This window comes from Amblyraja radiata, chromosome 19 (assembly GCF_010909765.2).
Source record: "Amblyraja radiata isolate CabotCenter1 chromosome 19, sAmbRad1.1.pri, whole genome shotgun sequence".
NCBI lineage: Eukaryota > Metazoa > Chordata > Chondrichthyes > Rajiformes > Rajidae > Amblyraja > Amblyraja radiata.
In genome coordinates this window covers 28,990,923-29,012,382 of record NC_045974.1, presented here as the reverse complement: position 1 = coordinate 29,012,382, position 21,460 = coordinate 28,990,923, and positions in this window count along the sequence as shown.

The window sequence follows — 21,460 nt, the reverse complement described above, 5'->3', positions numbered from 1 at the left end:
ACTTTTCTCGGATTCACTGATGATGGACAGAGAGGAAGGCGAATAGAGTTCAGACCTCAGCTCACTCTGTTACTGTAGAGGAGAACCCATCCTAGAATACCCAATGTGGCATGGAAGCAAAGGAACTGGTTTCCCTTCAACCAAGCAATTAATGTATACGCCATCGACCATTATACTTCTTTTCAGCCAATGGTGCAAGGCATGAATTTCACACAACAGACCATGACATCTCAATGCACAGTGTGCCCCTTGTGACTGTGCCTGGTCAACAAAGGCCATAGATTCTAATCAATGAATAGTATAACTTTCAAAAGTATATTCAGTATTCAGATGTGGTAAAAAAAAAATGTGCATATATATGTCTGCTGTATGAAATGTGCATGGGCTTATTATGGATGGAGCATGGTCTGTGTGCATGCCTGTGTGTGCGTGTGCGTGTGCGTGTGCGTGTGCGTGCGTGCGTGTGCGTTTGTGTACGTGTGTGTGTGTGTGTGCGTGTATGTGTGTGTGTGTGTGTGTGTGTGTGTGTGTGTGTGTGTGTGTGTGTGCATGCGTGTGTGTGCATGCTTATGTGATGTGTGTGTGTGTGTGCATGCGTGTATGAATTTGTACATCTATTCCTAGAGGTTTTAGAGATCTCAGTGCATTTTGAAGTCTTTCATGATGGTTTGATTTTTGGCTTAGTGTTACAAAGTTCTTACTGTACAGCCCATTTCACTTTCAAGTGCAAGTAGGAGTCTGCAAAACCTATGAGGCTTTCACCATATTGACTCAGCTGCTCTCTCTGTTCCAACCCTCACTCCCCAAAACCAGTGCTTCATCGAACAGCAAAGGACAGCTGTGCCAGCTACTGCAGCACCTGTGGTGCCCAAACTTGGAAGAATTTTTGGATGACCCCAAAGCCAGAATTTTGAGAAATCTGCATAACATCCTAAAGATAATAATTGTCTTAACTTATTTCATAAGGACGCGTGCAACAACAATCTCAAAACTTATATCCATATTTCATAGCTTGACTAAATTCTGTATTCACAAAGGCATTTTATAATTTTCTTGTTAGCTTGTGTTAGTGCAGTCATCACTGTAGTGATACTAGACATCTCTTTTGCAACATTCTGTTTTAAATGTGCTTTCCCTGGAGCCTTTGTCAAGTATCCAACAATATTTATGACTGCAATCATTTCATAGCATTTCACAATTAAGCCTCGAAGCATTTTATGTGTATATTTTGTTCTGCTGCATTATTGTGTTGTAAATTGCAATGCCTGATCCATGGAATTAATAGATGAAACAATTTCTTACATAAACCTTCAAATCATTTGCACTTAATGGATACAATGCACATCAGGATCATTAGAAACCCTTGTCTTGACAACTCTGTACTGTAGATGAATCTCTAAGCAGCTCTTGAATAAAGGAAGTACTGCAATGATGAAGTAGCTAAGGCACAAACTTAGAAAAGAGAGCCATCTAGAGCAAAAAAAAAGAAACTGCTGATAATTTTGTGTTGGAGCACACAGAAATATTAATTGGAGGGCATTCTAGTATGTGTGTCCTCTGTCAGTAAGTCAAAGTTAGCTCTTCAGTAAGTAATTTTTCCTCAGATTTCGATGATATATTCTGACAGGCATTCCGTTCCTGCTGAATTATTTTCATGTTCCTGGGAACGATTATATGAAACTGAAAAACAAAATTTCAATCTTAGCTGAAGGTAAAGAAAATCACTTCTTTGTTCATGGGGCCATCTGGTGGCTGTGTGGCCAGCTTACAGGCAGATGAATGATGACATTTATGTCTTAAATGTGTGTCTTCTTTTGCAGCTTTATGCCAGGACCAGGGCAATGACTTATGCGTAGTAAGGAACTGCAGATGCTGGTTTACACCAAAGATAGACACAAAAAACATGGATAGGTGACGTTTCATGTTCAGACTATGAAGAAGGGTCCCTGACCGGAAACGTCACCTATCCAAGGTACATATTATATATATATTTTTTTTAAATGATGAGTCAACAGTTTTGAATCGCAAAAAGTGACCGTTATGTACTGTTTATATTTCAGTCTCCACCCAGACATCTCGAACCTGACATCCTGCTAGCTTCACTGCTTTTATCTGTTCATTATCACTTCTTCCACAGCCAACAATGGACCATTGTGGGCTCCACCTTTCCTAGGTCATCAGTGCCGGCTCTGATCCTTTTCATACCTCAAGTGTCCCTCTCCCCTGACTCTCAGTCTGAAGAAAGGTCTCAACCTGAAACATCACCTGTTCCTTTTCTCCATAGATGCTGCCTGACCAGCTGAGTTACTCCAGCTCTTCGTGCAGTTCCTTGTCATTATAGTCGGTACCTTGATTTTTCAACAAATAAAACACTATAAAAAAGCATGTCACTTCCCCGAACAATAATTTCACATACAACACCATGACATACAAATTAAAGTTCATCATTCTATAATCGATAGATTTCTGTCACAGAAAATGATCAAATAGCTAAGATTTGGTTCCTTAAAAGCAGAAGAAAAAGAAAACTATGTAAGGGTGAGGAATCACAAACATACAATTAAGAGTAAGAGTTGACCCTTGTCCATTCTGCTCTTTCATAAGATCCCGGCTGATGTAATTTCTTATCTTAGAAACTGTTTCTTCTCGCCTCTGGGAGTCTAAAACCAAGAACCATAGTTCCTATTCTACTTATTCCTTATACTGGTAGTATATTCCACTACTGAGATGTGTAAACATTTCTTCAGGCAGAGGGCTGTTAATTTTTGAAATTCGCCAACTCAGAGTAGCAGAGACTGAATAATTGAATAGATTCAAGGCTAACTCTGAAAATATTTATGCACATCAAAGTTATGGGGACTGGGTGGCAAACTAAGTGCGAGCCATGATCTTAACAAATGGCAGAACAGGCTCAAGGGGTGATATGATCTTCTCCTGCTTCTGTTGTATGTTGTAATGGAAGGTGCTTTGATATCCTCTTTCTACTTTAATATGTTTTATGCACTGAAGCAAGGCTGGAAAATTGGTTTAATTGCCAAACTTTTGATTGTTATGTAATCCATCAACATAAAATTGAAGAATTATGGAATTTTGGAATCATTTGGCCAAATAAGTCACTTCGAGTACAGTAATCTTTTCAGATTTATTGTGCTGCTCTTACCCCAGAACCCTGCACATAAGTTGGTGGTGAGAGAAGGCCAGAACAGCAGAGGTTTACCAGGATGTTGCCTGGATTATAGGGTATCACCTGTAAGGAGTGGTTGAGCAAATGTTGCATTGTTTTCTCTGAAGTGCCAAGGCTGAGGGAAAACGTGACAAAAGTATATAAAATTATGAGAGGCACAGAGTGGGTAGACAGTCAGAACCTTTTATCATAGTGGAAATGTCAAAGACTAGATGGTATAACTTTAAGTCGGGGGGGGGGGGGAGGGGAAGGTTTAATGGAGATGTGCGGCGTAGGGTTTATGCACAGATAATAGTGGGTGCATGGTATGCGCTGACAGGGGTGATGGTCGGGGCTGATATGATAGACCCCAATAATAAAATATACAACAACACAACCAAATTTTGATTTCATTCTTGGCAAGTATGAACTACCAGTGCAAATGATGACATGGTTCACATCAAGGGACAATGCAGATTTCTTCTCATAGCATCGTTCACCATCTAGAGACAGAGAGAGGAGAGCTGCATGAACCTGCAATGGTAAATAAGGTGCAGGGATGCTTGCCTTCTTATGACAGGTCATTGAGTACAAGAATTTGAACATCCTGTTATAGCTGTGCAGGACATTGGTTGAGATCGCAACTGGAATATTGTGTGCAATTCTGCTCACCATTCTAAAGGAAGGATATGATTAAGCTACAGAAACAAGGAAGGGTCCTGACCTGAAAGGTCACGTTCTCTAGAGATGCTGCCTGACTCGCTGAGTTACTCCTGCACTTTATGTCCTTATATGATTAACTAGCGAGGGAGCAGGAATAATTCACAACCATGTTGTCAGGACTGTGGGCTTGAGTTATGAGGGGAATCCGTATAGGCTGGGCTACTTTTCCTGTAGCAAATTAGGCTAAGAGTAAAAAATATAAAGAGTTCTAAAATGATATCAGACTTAGATGAGATAGATTCCTGGAAGACTGCTGTGTGCTGATCTTCACAGAGACCTGGCTCAGCGCGCTGGTTCCCGATGGGGCTGTGGACCTGACCAACCGGTCACTGCATCGTGCTGATAGGACAAAGGACTCCGGTACGAGCAAGGGTGGCGGGCTCTGCATCTACATCAACAATGACTGGTGTACCAACTACACTGCAGTAGAGAGCTACTGTTCCCCTGACCTGGAATACCCACTGCTTAAATGTAGACCGTTTTACCTGCCTCGGGAGCTTACTGTGGTTTTCATCATGGCCATATACATCCCACCACAGGCTAATGCTAACCTAACACTAGCACAGCTGCACTCGGCCATCAGTAAGCAGCAGGATGCTCACCCCGACGGTGCCTTCATTGTTGCAGGGGACTTTAACCAGGTCGACCTACGTGCCACACTCCGCAAATTCCACCAGCATGTGCAGTGCCCTACCAGGGGCTCAAACACGTTGGATAAAGTGTACACCAACATCAAGGACGCATGCAGAGCTCTCCCCCTCCCATCCCTGGGACAATCCGATCACCTCTCACTGTTTCTACTGCCTGCATACAGACCCCTCATCCGCAAGACCAAACCTGCAATAAGGACGGTCAAAATATGGCCCAAGGATGCCACCCTACAACTCCAGGACTGCTTTGATCGCACCGACTGGGACCTGTTTGCACAACAGGCTACCAGTGGTACAGAGATAGACTTGGAGGAGTACACATCCACTGTGCTCTCCTACATCAACTGCTGTGTGGAGATTGTCACAGTGGACAAGCAAATAAAGATGTTCCCAAACCGGAAACCCTGGATGAACAAGGAGGTTCAGGATCTACTAAGGGCACGCAACAACGCCTTTAAATCCAGGGACACTTCTGCTTACAATGCGGCCAGGTCGAACCTGAACAGAGGCATAAAAAAGGCCAAAGTCATCCACGGGCAAAGGGTAGAAGACCACTTCAATACCGCGGACACCAGAAGCATGTGGCAGGGTGTCAGGGACATCACTGACTACAAGAGCAGCCCCGCCTGCCCCCACGGTGATATCACACTGGCCAACGAACTAAACACCTTCTTTGCCCGGTTCGAAACTGGCAACACCACCAGGTGTGGAATAACCCCGGCCATTGCGGAGGGACAGGCCTTAACACTGAGCACTCAGGAGGTACAGTGCGCTCTGCGTAGGATCAATCCACGCAAGGCTGCAGGCCCGGATGGAGTCCAGGGAAGAGTATTAAAGGACTGTGCTGGACAGCTGGCGGAGGTATTCACGAGAATCTTCAATCTATCTCTATCTCTGGCAACGGTCCCCAAGTGCCTGAAAACAGCCACCATAGTACCGGTGCCGAAAAAGTCTAAAGTCACCAACCTCAACGACTACCGCCCGGTTGCCCTGACTCCAATCCCTATGAAGTGCTTCGAAAGGCTGGTCCTCTCCCATATTAAATCCAGCATCCCTGCCTCACTGGACTCCCATCAATTTGCATACAGGGCAAATAGATCAACAGAGGATGCTATCTCTCTGGCTCTTCACACTGTCCTGACTCACCTGGACAGACAGGGCACGTATGTGAGGATGCTCTTCATTGACTATAGCTCTGCATTCAATACGGTCATCCCCACCAAGCTCACCACCAAACTCCACTAGGCCTCAGCTCACCGATATGCGCTTGGATCCTGAACTTTCTCACGGAGCGACCGCAGGCAGTGAGACTGGGCCCGTACCTGTCCTCCACCATCACCCTGAGCACCGGCACACCACAGGGTTGTGTACTAAGCCCCATGCTCTACTCCCTCTTCACTCACGACTGTGTCCCTGCATTCGACACCAACACCATCGTGAAGTTTGCAGACGACACAACAGTGATTGGGCTGATCACCAACGGTGATGAAACAAACTACAGAGCGGAGGTGCAGAACCTGGCGGACTGGTGCGCCAATAACAACTTGGCACTAAACACCTCCAAGACCAAGGAGCTGATTATTGACTTCAGGAGGTCCCATTCTGGAGAATACGCCCCAATCTCCATTTACGGGGAAAGTGTGGAGAGAGTGTCCAGCTTTAAGTTTCTGGGCACTCACTTTTCAGAAGACCTCACATGGTCCACGAACACCGCCGCGCTGGTCAAGAAGGCACAGCAACGACTGTTCTTCCTGAGGACATTAAAAAAGACTGGTCTGCCCCAACAGCTGCTGACAACGTTCTACCGCTGCACCACAAGAGCATACTAACGTATGGCATCTCTGTGTGGTATCTCAGCTGCACGGAGGCGGAGAGGAGAGCTCTTCAGCGCGTCGTCAACAGAGCGCAGCGGATCATCGGGACAGAGCTACCAGCCTTGGAGGGCATCTACCACACGCGGTGCCTCAGGAAGGCCCTCAGCATCCATAAGGACTCATCACACCCCTGCCACGGTCTGTTTCAACTACTTCCCTCCGGCAGACGTTACAAGGCCTTCTACGCCCGAACCTCCAGACTCAGGAACAGTTTTATCCCAAGAGCTATAGCGGCTCTGAACCGGCCCTAATGAGTGCCCCCCCACTCACCCCCTTTGGACAGTCTCCCTCAGATGGTCACGTCAATCAATTCAGCTTGCTTATTTATGTATTGTATTTATTTACCTTTCTTGTACATCAGTGGAGCTGCACACTAAATCTCGTTGCACTGACGTGCAATGACAATAAAAGATATTATTATTATTATTATTATTATTAGCTAGATTTTTCCCAAGGTATTGGTTGTCTGCATTGAGAGTGCCTAGATAAGGTGAGAGGAGAAAGATTTTAAAGGGACCTGAGCTACCAGAGGAAGTGGTGGAGGTGAATTAAACTAGATCTAAATACTTTATGACAGATACATAGATAGGAAAGGTCTAGAGGGATATTGGCCAAAGGCACAATTGGCACAGGAAGAACCCTTGGTCAGCGTGGACGATTCGAGCCACAGGGCCAGATTCCATGCTGTATAACTCCATGAGTCTACACTCTACCTTCACAGAGTGTTCTTAGTTAGCTTCAGGCTGATAGCAAATGTAACTTTACAAAATAGTTGTTTGCTCAATTACAAATTTAATGATGACAGAGCAGAGAGCTCGAAGCCTTTTGAAACATTGATCCAAATGTCTATCCTGTGCCAGTTGCAGTTCGGTAGCCTCAGCACACAAATCATTAGCATAGGCTCACCATGGCAACCTTGCTGCAAATGTCTAATTACCAACATCTGTGGAAAGATTGGAATTATATTGTATATATGATAGTATTCTAAACATTTGAAATACAGACTTTAGCTTGCACCCAAAAGCACAAAAAAAATCCGCATGATATGAAGAAGTGCCATCTGGTATTTTGCATTTAACATGCCGATTTATTGATGTTCTATGATTAGTATTAATCTAACTTGTATTGGCTGTCATGTTAAGAATATAAAAGACACCATAAACTATGCAAGGCAATGTATGATTAGCTAGAGACCTGATTAAGACCCAAAGTGTGTTTGAGTGTTTTAATTAGCTCATAGTCCTCAATCCAGAACTAAGCATGATGGACCATTCATTACAATCATTAGACAGCATTATGTAAAATTCTAGATACTTTGAATGAATACAGGGGCTTGTGGGCCCTTTGATAATTGGCATACTGTAGGTTCAGTCTCAAAGTCCATTTATAAATCTGATGAATTTAAAATGCATTAACAGTGTCTCCCTTGGAGAATCTGAAAGATTAAGAAGAACCGATCCTCTAAATATTAATGACACAATTGGATTAAATGCCTTTTTTATAGGCAACATGCATTGCTGAAGTCTCTAACAGCAATCATCATTTTGTCAATTTCCTTTTAAAGTTTTCTATAACTTTATGAAGAATTCCTCGACTATTCCTGTTCACAGAACTTGAATTGGGAGAGTTAGGCTTAGATTTTAGAAATACAGCGTGGGCATAGGCACTTCGGCCCAACGAGTCCGTGCCGAACGTCAATCACCCCTCACACTAACACTATTCTACCCACTAGGGACAACTTACCGAAGCCAATTAAATTACCATCTTGTATGTCTTTGGAGTGTGAGAGGAAACCGGAGCACCTGAAGCCAACCTACACGCTCACAGGGAGAACGTACAAACTCAATTCAGATTGCGCCCATAGTCAGGATCGAACCCGGGTCCCTGGCATTGTTAGGCAGCAATTCCACAGCTGCGCCACAGTGCCACCCTCTGTCACAGTTGTCATAATTACTTCAGAATTCCCATTGAAATCCCTCAATAAGACTGGTGTACAACCTAAAATACTGTAGGTTTCGTGGCCACGAATGTTGCTTAAACTTAGCAAGAAGTTCATTACTTTCTTAGCGTGCTTCGAAAAGGGAGAACAAGGGATTTGAACCATGTTGGAGGACATACCTGATTCCAGATTGAGTTTGCTCTTTCAAAATTGATCCATCATTAAATTGCTGCCAACATCGTGTTGAATAACCACATTTTAAACTTACACTACACCAGCAAAACATTATTTTAAACTTCATTTGGCCATGTTATTCAGATTAGTTTCCTCCTCTTTACTGTCAAACACAGAATGTTATTAGCACCTCATATGCTATCCTGGGGAGCACAGATCCCAGTTGTCTGGTAGGCTGTGTGGCTGCTTCTGCTCATAAAGTCAGTACCACAGCAGGAAGCCTTGAAACAGTTTCTAACACTCATGTGTTTTCTGGAATGCAGTTATTGTTGTTATCCAGGCAATTACATTTGCTAATTGCCCAGTGAAAAGCTGTACAAACAGCAGTTGAGATTAATTAATGTGTTTTTTTATTTGACTGTGTTGGCTGAGAGTACAATGTTGCCTAAGGCTCTCCAAATAGTGCCAGAATATCATTCTAATCTGTCTGAACAATTAATGATGATTTGATTTAACCCCCAAAAATCAGCACCTCCAATAATGCAATGATATTGCACATCACTCTCTATTATTCTTAAATCCTCAATCTCAATTTGAATCTAGCGTTCTCGTACATTGTGGGTAATAGTACGTGTGGGTACCAAATATTAGACAGGTGCTAGACTAAGCGGGACCCGTTGGGTCCCAGTCACACTGGAGGCCTGGTCCCCCAACACAATCCATTCCCCAAAGCAATATTCCACCACTCACCCGTTGTGGGGGGTGGGGGGGGGGGGGTTGTGGGGGGAGGGGTTGTGGGGGGAGGAGTTTTGGGGGGGTTGGTTGGGGGAGGGGTTGTGGGGGGGATTGTGGAGGGGAGGAGTTGTGGGGGGTTGGTTGGGGGAGGGGTTGTGGGAGGGGAGGGGTTGTGTCGGGGGCTCTCGTGCTGGGCAGCTCTTGGGCTGGGCGGCTCTCGGGCTGGGCGGCTCTCGGGCTGGGTGGCTGGGCGGCTCTTGGGCTGGGGAGCTGGGCTCTCTCGCTCATGGCTTCTGGACTCTCTCACTCACGGACTCTGGACTCAGCCCCGCCTCCGGGGCTTTATTTTCCTCGTCCCGGTGATTGACAGCGAGTGCCGGAAGGGGCGTTACCTTCATGGTGACCGACAGGTGAGAAGACCAATCTGCTGATCTCACGATTTTTAAACCTTCATAACGTTTGTAATATTCCACCGATCGGAACAAAACTTGGTGCGCTTGGAGCAGAGAAGAACAGTAAGGTGGCAAAAAAACCTAGTGATATAGGGTACTGTTTTTGCGCAAATGGAAAAAAAATGCAAACCGGAAGAGGACAAGATGACAGTTTTAGTAATAGTATAGATATATCGTCTCGGACTCGGAGGGCTGAGGAGACCTGTTTCCATGCTGCATCTCTAACCTAAGTCATGTTGGATCAACCTATCGCAACAATTGCAGAACACGATGTGCTTGAGAAGATTATGGTATCAGCACACACAACTAGCAACTTTAATCTTCGCTGTCTCACTGCAGTGATAGGCCTTCCCGAGATGCCACAGCCACAGTGCCTGCCCAGAAGACCCAATGGCTCAGTGGGCCACAGATCCGGCAACCCAACCCGAGGACCTGGAGTACGGCGGTACCAGGAGGGAGCCGCTGGAGACATCGGACGCGAGGAGCAAAGGTGAACTAGAGTAATGCCTCCAAGGTCAGCTGCAGGAGGTGCCCCCGGGACAAATAGATGGCCGGGCGAGGAGAGGGATGTCGGTTCATGGCAGATCTGGTCAAAGGCGATGGAGGAAGGCCCTGCAGGAGCCTACTGCTTACCTAGATGGGGAACTGCTCCATTAGTGCTCCAGTAGGACTTCGGAAATGGTGCCAAAACATGGCAGCACCTGCATGTGTAAATATGCAAATAAAGCACCAATGAACCATTGAAACATTGGAACCTTTGTCATTGTCTGCAGGTTTAGGGTGTGTGTATGTTTGTATGTATGTAATGTTTTGTGCATATGTGTATTCCTGCACAATGGGCAGGATTGGGCCAGACTCTGATCCCTCAAAAATCAAAACCATCAATTATTGTTTAGTTTTAAATATCATTAAATTTCAAATTCTAGAGACCATTCACTGCAATGACCAAGTGCACAATGGATGAGAATTTCCATTAGATTCTCTGGGTTTTGCACAGGACCTTCAGTGAATATTGTCTGAATTCCCAGAGCAATGCTGCAGACAACTACGTTTTAAATATCAATGCTACATTCTACTGATCATAAGGTTTCTACCAAGTAAGGTTTAAGATGAATCATGGAAAAACATTAGAAGTAAAATAAGAACTTCAAGTAGAAACAGACTTCTATTATTTTGCACACTTGATCGATGTGATTTGCGAGGTTCTGGACTGAACAAAATATACATTAAAAATTGCCATATGCTTTTGAGTTTAGAAAATGTTAGTAAAAATAACACTTTACCATAAGGACTGGGTAATCAGCTTTGTACCTTCTCTAAATCTTGCCCAAAATTGTTTCAAACATTGATTTGCAACAGACTTATAAAACTCAGTATTCAGAATACTCTTTAAGAAGTATGATGTCTTGTTTAATTTTCTTTTCAGAAATAGAATCAATCAGCACCCTCAAAAGGGAATTGGATTGGCACTTAATAGAAATATGTTCCGGGCTTTGAGCAAAGAGCAAAAGTCATGTCAAGTCAAATTAATTGTCACAAAGTCAAGTATCAAGTATCCTTTATTGTCATTCAGACTTTTCAGTCTGAACGAAATTTCGTGCCTTGCAGTCATAACATAGAATAAAATAACAAAACACACAATAAACACAGATTTAACACCCACCACAGTGAGCCCACCAGGCACCTCCTCACTGTGATTGAAGGCAAAAGTCTTAAAGTCCTTGTCTCTTCCCTCCTTGTTCTCCCTCTGCGCTGAGGCGATCCAGGCCTCCGATGTTGTGACCCCGCCGGGTAATGGTAAGCAAGTCCCGCGGCTGAATCCGAGCTCCGCGAACGGGCCGGTTCAAACTCCGCGGCCCAGTGCGGTCAAAGCTGCCGAAGCTGCCGCCCTACAGTCCAGCGGACGAAGCTGTTGTTGCGGGAGCTCCGGAAAAACAGGTCACCAACTTGTGACCTGTGAGCTCCCGACTATGTTGTCCACTGGGCCCGCGGCTGAGCCTCCGAGGCTCCGAAGTCGGGTCACCACCGCCCAACGCCGCCACAGCCCCGAAGTCGGGTCGCCGCCGCCGCAACGCCGCCATGGCCCCGAAGTCGGCCAGCCTCGCGTTGGTAAGTCCTGGCTGGCTCTGCCTCCGGAGCCCCGAGGTTGGTCCCAATTGGAGGACTCCAGCTCCGCCATTAAGCCTCAGCACAGACGGAGACGGGGGATACGACAAGAAAAGGTTGCATCCCCCCCGAAGGAAAAGACCAAAAACATGTTTATCCCACCCCCCCCCCCTCCCCCCCAGATACATACACAACCTATATAAACTAAAATTAACTAAAACAGGACAAAAGAAAACAAAAAAAAACCAGACGGACCGCAGGCAAGCCGCAGCTGCTAGGGCAGCACGGGCACTTGTGCATATGTGCAAAGGTATAGGTATAATGAAAATCTTGCTTGCAGCTTCATCAGGGGGATTTTAGCTAACAAAGATCTTGAAGAAATACAAAAGATAGCTAAAGTTCTCAAAGGTAGTTGTAATGCACAAGATATCGACATGAATATAGAGTTTGTAGCTTGTTTCAGGTATGCACCAGTGACCTCAGCTGGGGTAGAAAGACGTTTTTCACAACTGAAGCATATTCTGTCTGACAGACGGCATAGTTTAACACCAAATAATTTGAAAAATATGCTAGTAATTATGTGCAACCAGGCAACTTTGGTCATTTAATGCAGCATATATATATATTCATTTTTAACCATATTTTGGTGGCAGAAATAAATGCCTTTTATGCCTTTTTTTGTCAATAAATGCCTTTTTCGTGCCTTTTTTGTAATTTTATTATACCTTTTTGCCAGCCTATTTCAGAGATTTTTAGTGCCTAAACATCCTGGCTCTAGTCATTAGTGTTTGGGACTTTGAAATAGAAATATCTACTTACTTCACTACGAAGTTTGTATTTCCTATTTGATACTTCTGAATAAACTAAAACAAAATGTGCAGTCAGTTTTCAAATCGTAATTGGGAGCAAGAACATGGATACTCAAGAAATGGAGAGATATGGATCATATGCAGGCAGAGGAGATGAATTTAACTTGGCATCATGTTCAGCACGGACATTATGGGCCAAAGGGCCTGTTCCTGTGCTATATTGTTTTACTATGTGTTCAATATTAAATTTGGGCTTCTTGTACATCCCGTACTTCTTTGTCCCACCACGGGTGAATCTTCCTTAATCTCCCTTAGCACAAGGATAGAAATTCACACTTTAAACTTCTCAGACTGTTCTTAAGATGCTCCTTAAAATCTTGTCATGACCCCTAATCATTCTCTGCCTCAGTGTTGGTGTTGTTTTCCTTTACCCCTATAGATTCCTTGTTTTTTTTTACTGCATTAAAGATATTGCACAAATGAAATGTAGCTCAGTCGTTAATCATTTTTCTTCAGCCAAAAAAATCAAGGGAAATTTTCGTAATTATATCTTTGCAAGTTGCAAAATTATTGCATGAATAAATATTCTGTAAATGAGTTTGTCAGAATTTCTATTGAATTAATCCAAAATCATACACAAAGGCTTTCCAATAATGCTTCATGCAGGAAGTTACATTTCTTTGCAGTCTGCATATAAATGAGCTATAATTCACAGTGGAGCAATTCAATTTGCATTAGGAATAGGAGAGTTGAATGTCAAAGGACTGTGTAAAGGTAAAGATTGCAAACTAGAGCTCTCAAGGCTAATGATTTAACAAACAAAAATTGATCACGAATGCTCAACACATAAAATGTTCATGTTCGTTAATAGAAATCAACCCTATTAGAGGCTGCTGCAACATTTCATTGCATTTTTATACAAGACTTGAGGCATACATTCAGACCTCATGCCACCAATTATTCAGTATCTTGTGCTGTTACTTGTATTTAAGCTGACTGAATGTTTTTTAGTCAAGAGGGCTGTAGGGATAAGCTAAGTATCTTCAAGCTGGTGAGCCTTACAGTTGTGGAAGGGAAATTTGGAGAAAAACCCAAGGGATAGGGCTTAAATAAAATTTGGAAAGGCAGCGACTGATCATAGTGAGCATGACCTTATGTGTTTAGTTTTGTTTAGTTTAGAGATACAGCGTGGAAACAGGCCCTTTTGGCCCACCGGGTCCACGCAGACCAGCGATCCCCGCACATTAACACTATCCTGTATCCACTAGGTGCAATTCTTACATTTACCAAGCCAATTAACCTACATACCTGTACGTCTTTGGAGTATGGGAGGAAACCGAAGATCTCAGAGAAAACCCATGCATGTCACGGGGAGAACGTACAAACTCTGTATAGACAGCACCGGGACCCGTGTAGTCAGGATCAAACACGGGTCTCCGGCGCTGCATTCGCTGTAACGCAGCAACTCTATTGCTACGCCACTGCAGCGGTAGTGACATTTTATCTCACTAATTTGCTTCAGATTTTTGAGGAGATAATTAAAACGATGGATGAAGGCAAGCCAGTTGATGGTGCCTTTGGGACTTTAGTAAAGCATTTCACAAGATTCTGCATGATTGCCTGGTCAAGAAGATTACGGCACTCTGGGATCCAAATTGAGCTGGCTAATTGGTTCCAAAATTGGCTTGGTATTAGGAGACAGGGTGGAAGGATACTTTTCCGATTTGAATATTCATAATGAATGTGAATATCAGAGATATGAATACTAAGTTTTCAGATTGGCAATTTGTGTTGATTGCATGGAAGCTTGTGTTGCTGCGGATAGCAAAAATGGTTGTCTAAGTTTACATCAGGATATAGATCGGATGGAATTTAAGTAGAGCATAGGCAGATGCAATGAATCTGAACACAAGAAAATGATACACTTGGGGAAGACATACACAGGAAATGGTAGGACACCAAGGACAAAAGGACCTTGGGGTTCAAGAACATTTTTCCTTAAATGGCAATGGTTAGATAGGTTGATGAAGAAGGAATATGGCACACCTGTCTTCACAGGTCAAGGCAATGAATATAAATGTCTGAATGTCATGTTACAATTTTACAAAACAAAGGTTAGACCGTCTTTGTAGTATTATATGCAGTTTCATTGCTTGCAACTCAGTGACTCTCTGACCGGAATCTGAAAGAACACAGGAAAATAATTTACAGGGCCGCAGGTGAAGATCAGGGTCATTAAACTGATTTTGTTTCTCTATTAAGAGACAAGAATGGAATTATTGGACTCAATAGCCTGTTTCTTCACAGTTTCAATTTTATAATTATGACTTTAGCTGTCCATATCTTGTCAGTGAGTTTCATTTGCAGGCATTCCTATTTGGAATAACATAGACTTCCATAGAAATTTCAAAGCAGGAACAAATTATACAATTCGACCAATTAGGGTTGAGCTTAGCCTTCTTGTGGTCAGGATACCAAAAGCCATGCGTCTAACCATTTGCCCATCTTACTTATTTGAAAATATTGGCATAATCTTATGAGAGGAATAGATCGGGTAAACGCACAGAGCCGTTTGCCAAATGTTGGGGAATCAAGAACCAGAGGACATAGGTTTAAGGTGAGGGGGGAATGCTGGAGAAACTCAGCGGGTGAAGCAGCATCTATGAGCGGAATAGGTGACGTTTCAGGTCGAGACCCTTCTTCAGACTAATCATATTGCTTACTTTAAACAGAGTTAACATTTGATGAAAGGTTGCTGATCTGAAATGTTGACTCCATTTCTTTCTCCACAAATGCTGCTTGATCCCTAGGGTATCTCCAGCATTTGCTGATTTCACCTTGCATCATCCCTAATACCTGCAGTATTTTGCATGATATAATCCCATCCATCACATCATAAGAGAAGGAATGGGTGACATTCGGGAGCTCCAAATGTGGGAACTGCGGACTTTAATATCGTGGAGCTGGTTAGAGACCGACTTCAGGAGCTCCAATCCGCAGGAGCTTCCACCGCCCCCAACGTGGGAGCTTCGACCGCCCCGATTGTGGATGGTTCAACTGCCCCGACCGCAGGAGAATAAAGAGGAAGAATATTAGACTTTATTGCCTTCGATTACATTGAGGAATGTGAGGAATCCGCTGTGGTGGATGTTTTTGTTAACTTTTATGTAGCTGTGTGTCTTGTTGCTTTTTTTAGTATGGTAATTCGAATTTCACTGAAACTTAATTGGTACATGTGACAAGAAACTGACCTTGAAACCTTGAATCTTTGACCCGAAACATCACCCAGTCCTTCTCTCCAGAGATGCTGCCTGTCCTGCTGAGTTACTCCAACATTTTGTGTCTATGTTGTGTTTTCCTTCTGACACATCATGTCATAATCTATTCCCGCCAAATGAAAAACAGCTCAAACACCTTTCTATTGTCATTATCTAGTGCAGCTGCTGTTTAGATTGCCTGAGCACCCTTGTACAGTGTGGAACCAAAATCTGGTACAAAATACTCGTGAACTGTTTATATAGACTCTCATTTAATTTCTATATTCAATACCTTCTGTTCTATACCTTCTGAGATAACTGTCAGCTTTTTATTCATATTCAGCTACATCTTTGCATCTCTAAGCCTTTTCAAATCACATCACAATAAATGGGCCTATTGTACGCAAGAGCGCCATGCCTCATTCATTAGCAGTGGCATTTATCATCTTCAGCTGTCCATCTCCTCACTTCCTTGGGATCTTGCTGCCGTTCCTGCCTCTTGAGCAGGACGACTGGGGAGCATTTCAAAGCTAAAAAAACTGCACACGTTGGAAAACTGAGATAAAAACAGAAATCGCTGGAAATACTCAATGAGACAGACACCATTTGTGGAAAGAGAAACAAAGTTAATGTTTCAGATATGAGATCCTTTGTCAGCAGTTTTGGATCTGAAACTTTAACTCTCTTTCTCCTTCCGCAGATGTTGCCTGACCCGCTTCCAGTATTTTCTGTTTTAACCTCACACAATGATACCCAAGTCCTATTTCCTATTAATCCCATGTTCCCTCATTGTCAGTGATTTTCTGAGAGACTTTGGCCTGGAAATATTTTTTGTTGCTCGTCCCTCTAAATATGCTGCACAATATCTGTAAAATATTTGGTTTTCCCAAGATGTTAAATTCCTTTTAAGTCAATAGACTGACTTGTAATAACCCAGATTAGATCTCACCTTTTTTTAAAGTAGTTATCACATTATCCATTATCTTTTTTTCTGCACTTATAAAATGGGATCTGAAATGTAATGTCTTAAGTCTCCAGTTGATCTTCACCTCATTTTCTTCAACATCCTTGAACGCTTCCCATTAAATCTTAATAATTCCCCCCCCCCCGTTTTGCTGAACTAAACTGGAAAATATATATTTTTTGACTTCCTACTGCCCTTCCAGTGAGGCTCCTCATTGTATTACCAACTGTAGGTATCAAATAAATTCAAAGCGTATTCCTCCTCGGAGCCATTATAAGTTGAATAGGCCTTGATTATTTGAAGGCCTTTGTAATTTTGGTGATTATCATTTATGGTACTGAACTTTTTTAATTGCACTTTGATGAAATGCTTGTTGGTTTCATGATTGTATGGAGATTTTAGCTCATAGACCCATTGTGTTGTGCATTAATGCTGTGTGAGTGATATTCAAAATTCATATCATCTTTTTAGGGTAAACACGAACTATCACTTAAATCAAAATCAAACAAAAGGAGAAGTTTATTATTTGTTTCCATATAAAATGCTGCTACTTTGACATCAACTCTGCAGATGACTAGTTTCTTCAACAACCACATCCCATCCTGCATCCAGGTCGTTAAACAGCTTGGACTTCTGCGTCGACCCCGTTTCATCCACAGAGGCTCTCGGCGCAGGCTTGTTTGCTTCAACCACGGACATTCTATTCCATCCATCTGCTCACTACCACGCTCTGCCCCCCCCTCACCCGCGTCACCCCCCATCCCAGCTGACCGCACGCACTGTCAACCGGGACAACCTCAGATCTCTCCAGCCTGCCCCCATCCCTCCACCCTCTCATAATGCCAACTTTGCCCTCCTCAACGCCAGGTCGCTCAACAACAAAGCCCTTGCCCTCCATGAACTAATCCTTGACAACACTCTGGACTTCCTTCTGCTCACTGAGACCTGGCAACAACCCAATGTCTTCTTCTCCCTCAATCAAGCATCCCCACCTGGATTTAATTACATTTCCAAACCCCGCCCCTCCCGCCATGGAGGTGGCCTCGCTGTTATTTTCAACCAGAATTTTCGTATCACTGAACTCACCCTCCCCCCCAGTAGCATCATTTGAATTCCTCGCCTTCAAAACCCTTTCCTCCATGACAGTCATCCTCATTTACCGGCCACCTAAACCAAACCCCTCCTTCCTATCTGACTTCACTGAACTCCTCACACTTGCCTCATCCCTCTCCCCACGTCTGCTGCTACTTGGTGACTTAAATATTCACATGGACTCCCCCACCTGCAAGCTCGCATCTGAATTCGCCTTTTTACTTGACAACTTCTCTCTCACTCAGCACGTCACCTTTCCCACCCATGACAAAGGTCACATCCTTGACCTGGTCTGCTCCACAAATCAACCGGTACTCGACCTCCATCCTTGCCTCTTCCCCCTCTCTGATCATAAGCTTACACGGTTCACCATCCCTTCTCCGACACCTCGCCCCCGCTTCCTCCGAGAAATCAACTTCCGTAATCTAAAATCCATTGATCCCCACCATCTCTCTGACCTGCTCTCCACCACTCTCCCCCTGGACTCAGCCCCCATCTCTCCTGATGATCTCACAAACCATCTCAACTCCACCTTGTCTACCTCCTTTAACACTATAGCCCCCCTCAAAACAAGAACCCTAACTTTCAACACATCTTCACCCTGGTACACACCTGCACTTCGTAAACTGAAACAGACTGGTCGCCGACTTGAACGACTCACAAATAAATCATCTCTCACAGTCCACCTTGAAGCTTACAAACTCCACCTCACTGACTACAAAGATGCTCTCATTGCTGCAAAATCTGCCTACCTCTCCTCCATATTCACCGATCCCTGCCTAAACCACAGATCCCTCTTCTCCACAGTGGGCAACCTCCTCAAGCCTCAAGCCAACACTCTCCCTACCTCTACTCCGGGTCTCTGCAACTCATTCCTCCACTTTTTCGCTGATAAAATCGGCACCATCTATCAATCTTTATCCCCTGTACCCGACTCCCCAGCATCTACTCCAACACCTACCAAGGCCCCTCCTTTCAACACCTCCACTGACCTCCTTACCCCTCCTCCACACTGCTTCCTCTCCCAGTTTGACCTGGTCACCCCTATTGAAATCTCCAAACTCATCAGCTCTTCCAAACCCACTACCTGCTCCCTCGACCCTCTCCCCACTCCCCTGTTGAAGTCCTGCCTCCCCGTTCTCTGCCCCTACCTCACTAATCTCTTCAACTCCTCATTGTCCCAAGGAATTGTCCCCTCCGCTTTCAAAACTGCTGCTGTTACACCAATCTTAAAGAAACCTGGTCTTGATCCCTCCTCTCTCATTAACTACCGCCCAATCTCAAACCTCCCCTTTCTTTCAAAAACCCTGGAGCGTATCGTTGCGTCGCAACTTCATTCCCACCTCCTTGCGTATAACCTACTTGAACCCCTCCAATCTGGCTTTCGCCCCCTCCATAGCACAGAAACTGCTCTCCTCAAAGTCCTCAACGACCTCCTCACCTCTGCTGACACTGGTTCCCTCAACATCCTCATCCTCCTCGACCTGAGCGCAGCCTTCGATACAGTGAACCATAACATCCTGCTCACCAGACTCAAAGACCTCGGCATTGAAGGCTCTGCACTCAGCTGGCTCCATTCCTACCTTTCCACCAGATCCCACTTCATCTCTCTCCACAACCACACCTCTGCTACAGCCACAGTCACTCAAGGCGTTCCCCAAGGCTCCGTACTCGGCCCCCTCCTCTTCATCATCTACATCCTCCCCCTTGGTCAGATACTCCGCCACTTCAACCTGGACTTCCACTGTTATGCTGATGACACCCAGATCTACCTCAGCACCAAATCCCTCCCCCTCCCCCCCCCCCTCCCCCCTCCCCCCCCCCTCCCCCCTCCCCCCCCCCCCATATCAACTCCTGTTTGTCAGCTATAAAAACCTGGATGCAACATAATTTCCTCAAACTCAACAGCGATAAGACAGAATTCCTCCTCATAGGCTCCAAAGCCACGCTCAGCAAAATCAATAACCCCACTCTCACCATCGACGGCACCACTGTCTCCCCATCTCCCCAGGCCCGCAACCTTGGCGTGATCTTTGATTCCACCCTCTCCCTTGAGCCTCACATCCGCCATGTCATTAAAACCTCCTTCTTTCATCTCTGCAACATCGCCAAACTCAGACCCTCTCTCACACCTCCCGCTGCTGAAAGACTCATCCATGCCTTCATCTCCTCCCGACTGGAGGACTGCAACTCACTTCTCCTTGGCATCAGCTCCACCTACATCAACCGACTCCAACTGGTCCAGAACGCAGCCGCCCGACTCATCACCCACACCAAATCCTGGCATCACATCACTCCAGTCCTCAAACAACTTCACTGGCTTCCCATCTCCCACCGGATCAACTACAAAATCCTGATCCTCACCTACAAAGCCCTCCACCATCTGGCCCCCCCATATCTCACTGACCTCCTCTCCCCCTACCAACCCTCACGGTCCTTCAGATCCACATCAGCCGGTCTCCTCTCCATCCACAAGTCCAACCTCCGCAGTTTTGGGGCCAGAGCCTTCTCCAGGGCAGCTCCCAGGCTCTGGAACTCCCTCCCCCAACTGATCCGCAATTCCGTGTCCCTCACCATCTTCCAGTCCCGCCTCAAGACCCATCTCTTCACCTCTGCCTATCCTTAGCCCCACGTCCCCCTCCCTTTTCATCTGTGCATTAATTGCCTCATATTGTGTTTTGTATTAAATTCTGTCTTTACTTTGTGCACTAGTCATGTCTCTACTATTTACTTAATTCCCCTTACATGTTTTTCCTCTACCTGCTAAATTTTTGTAAGGTGTCCTTGAGACTCTTGAAAGGCGCCCATAAATAAAATGTATTATTATTATTATTATTTATTGATAATAGTAACAGTTTTGTGAATTACTAATATGCCATATAATTACTCAAAAAAGTTTCAGTGGCTAATTAGTGTAAGATTAAATTGTTCGGACCAAATGCACATATGCAACCCACAGACAGATAAACTGTGAAAACATTGCAAATAAAATGTTTCCAATAAGTCACCTTAGGACATTAAACTTTCTATGTAGGGAGATTAAAATGAATAACAGGTAAACATAGTCTTCATAAATCCAGCTGTGTAGTTAGTTAGCAGTTGTTACTGAATACACTGAACACCTATGGTCTATGCTGCACATGGTATTATTAATGGGTAAACTAGATAAATATGTAGCCATGTTTGGAGTTTGCAATCTACTTCAAAATGTGATTTTATCTAGAGATGTGCAAAAGCTGAGCATACATTATATATTATCCAAGGGATCACTGATGCAACCTGCTGTTGACATCAATATATATGAAAGTTGTTGTTAAGATGGAAAGGATGCAGAGAAGATTTACGAGGATGTTGCCAGGAAGCTTAGGCCTGACCTACAGGGAAAGATTGAGCAGGCTTAGACTTCATTCCTTGGAATGCATGAGGATGAGGAGTGAACTTATAGAGGTGTATAAGATCATAGGTGGAATAGATAGGATAAATGCAGAATTTTTTACCCAGTGAAGGAGAATCAAGAACCGG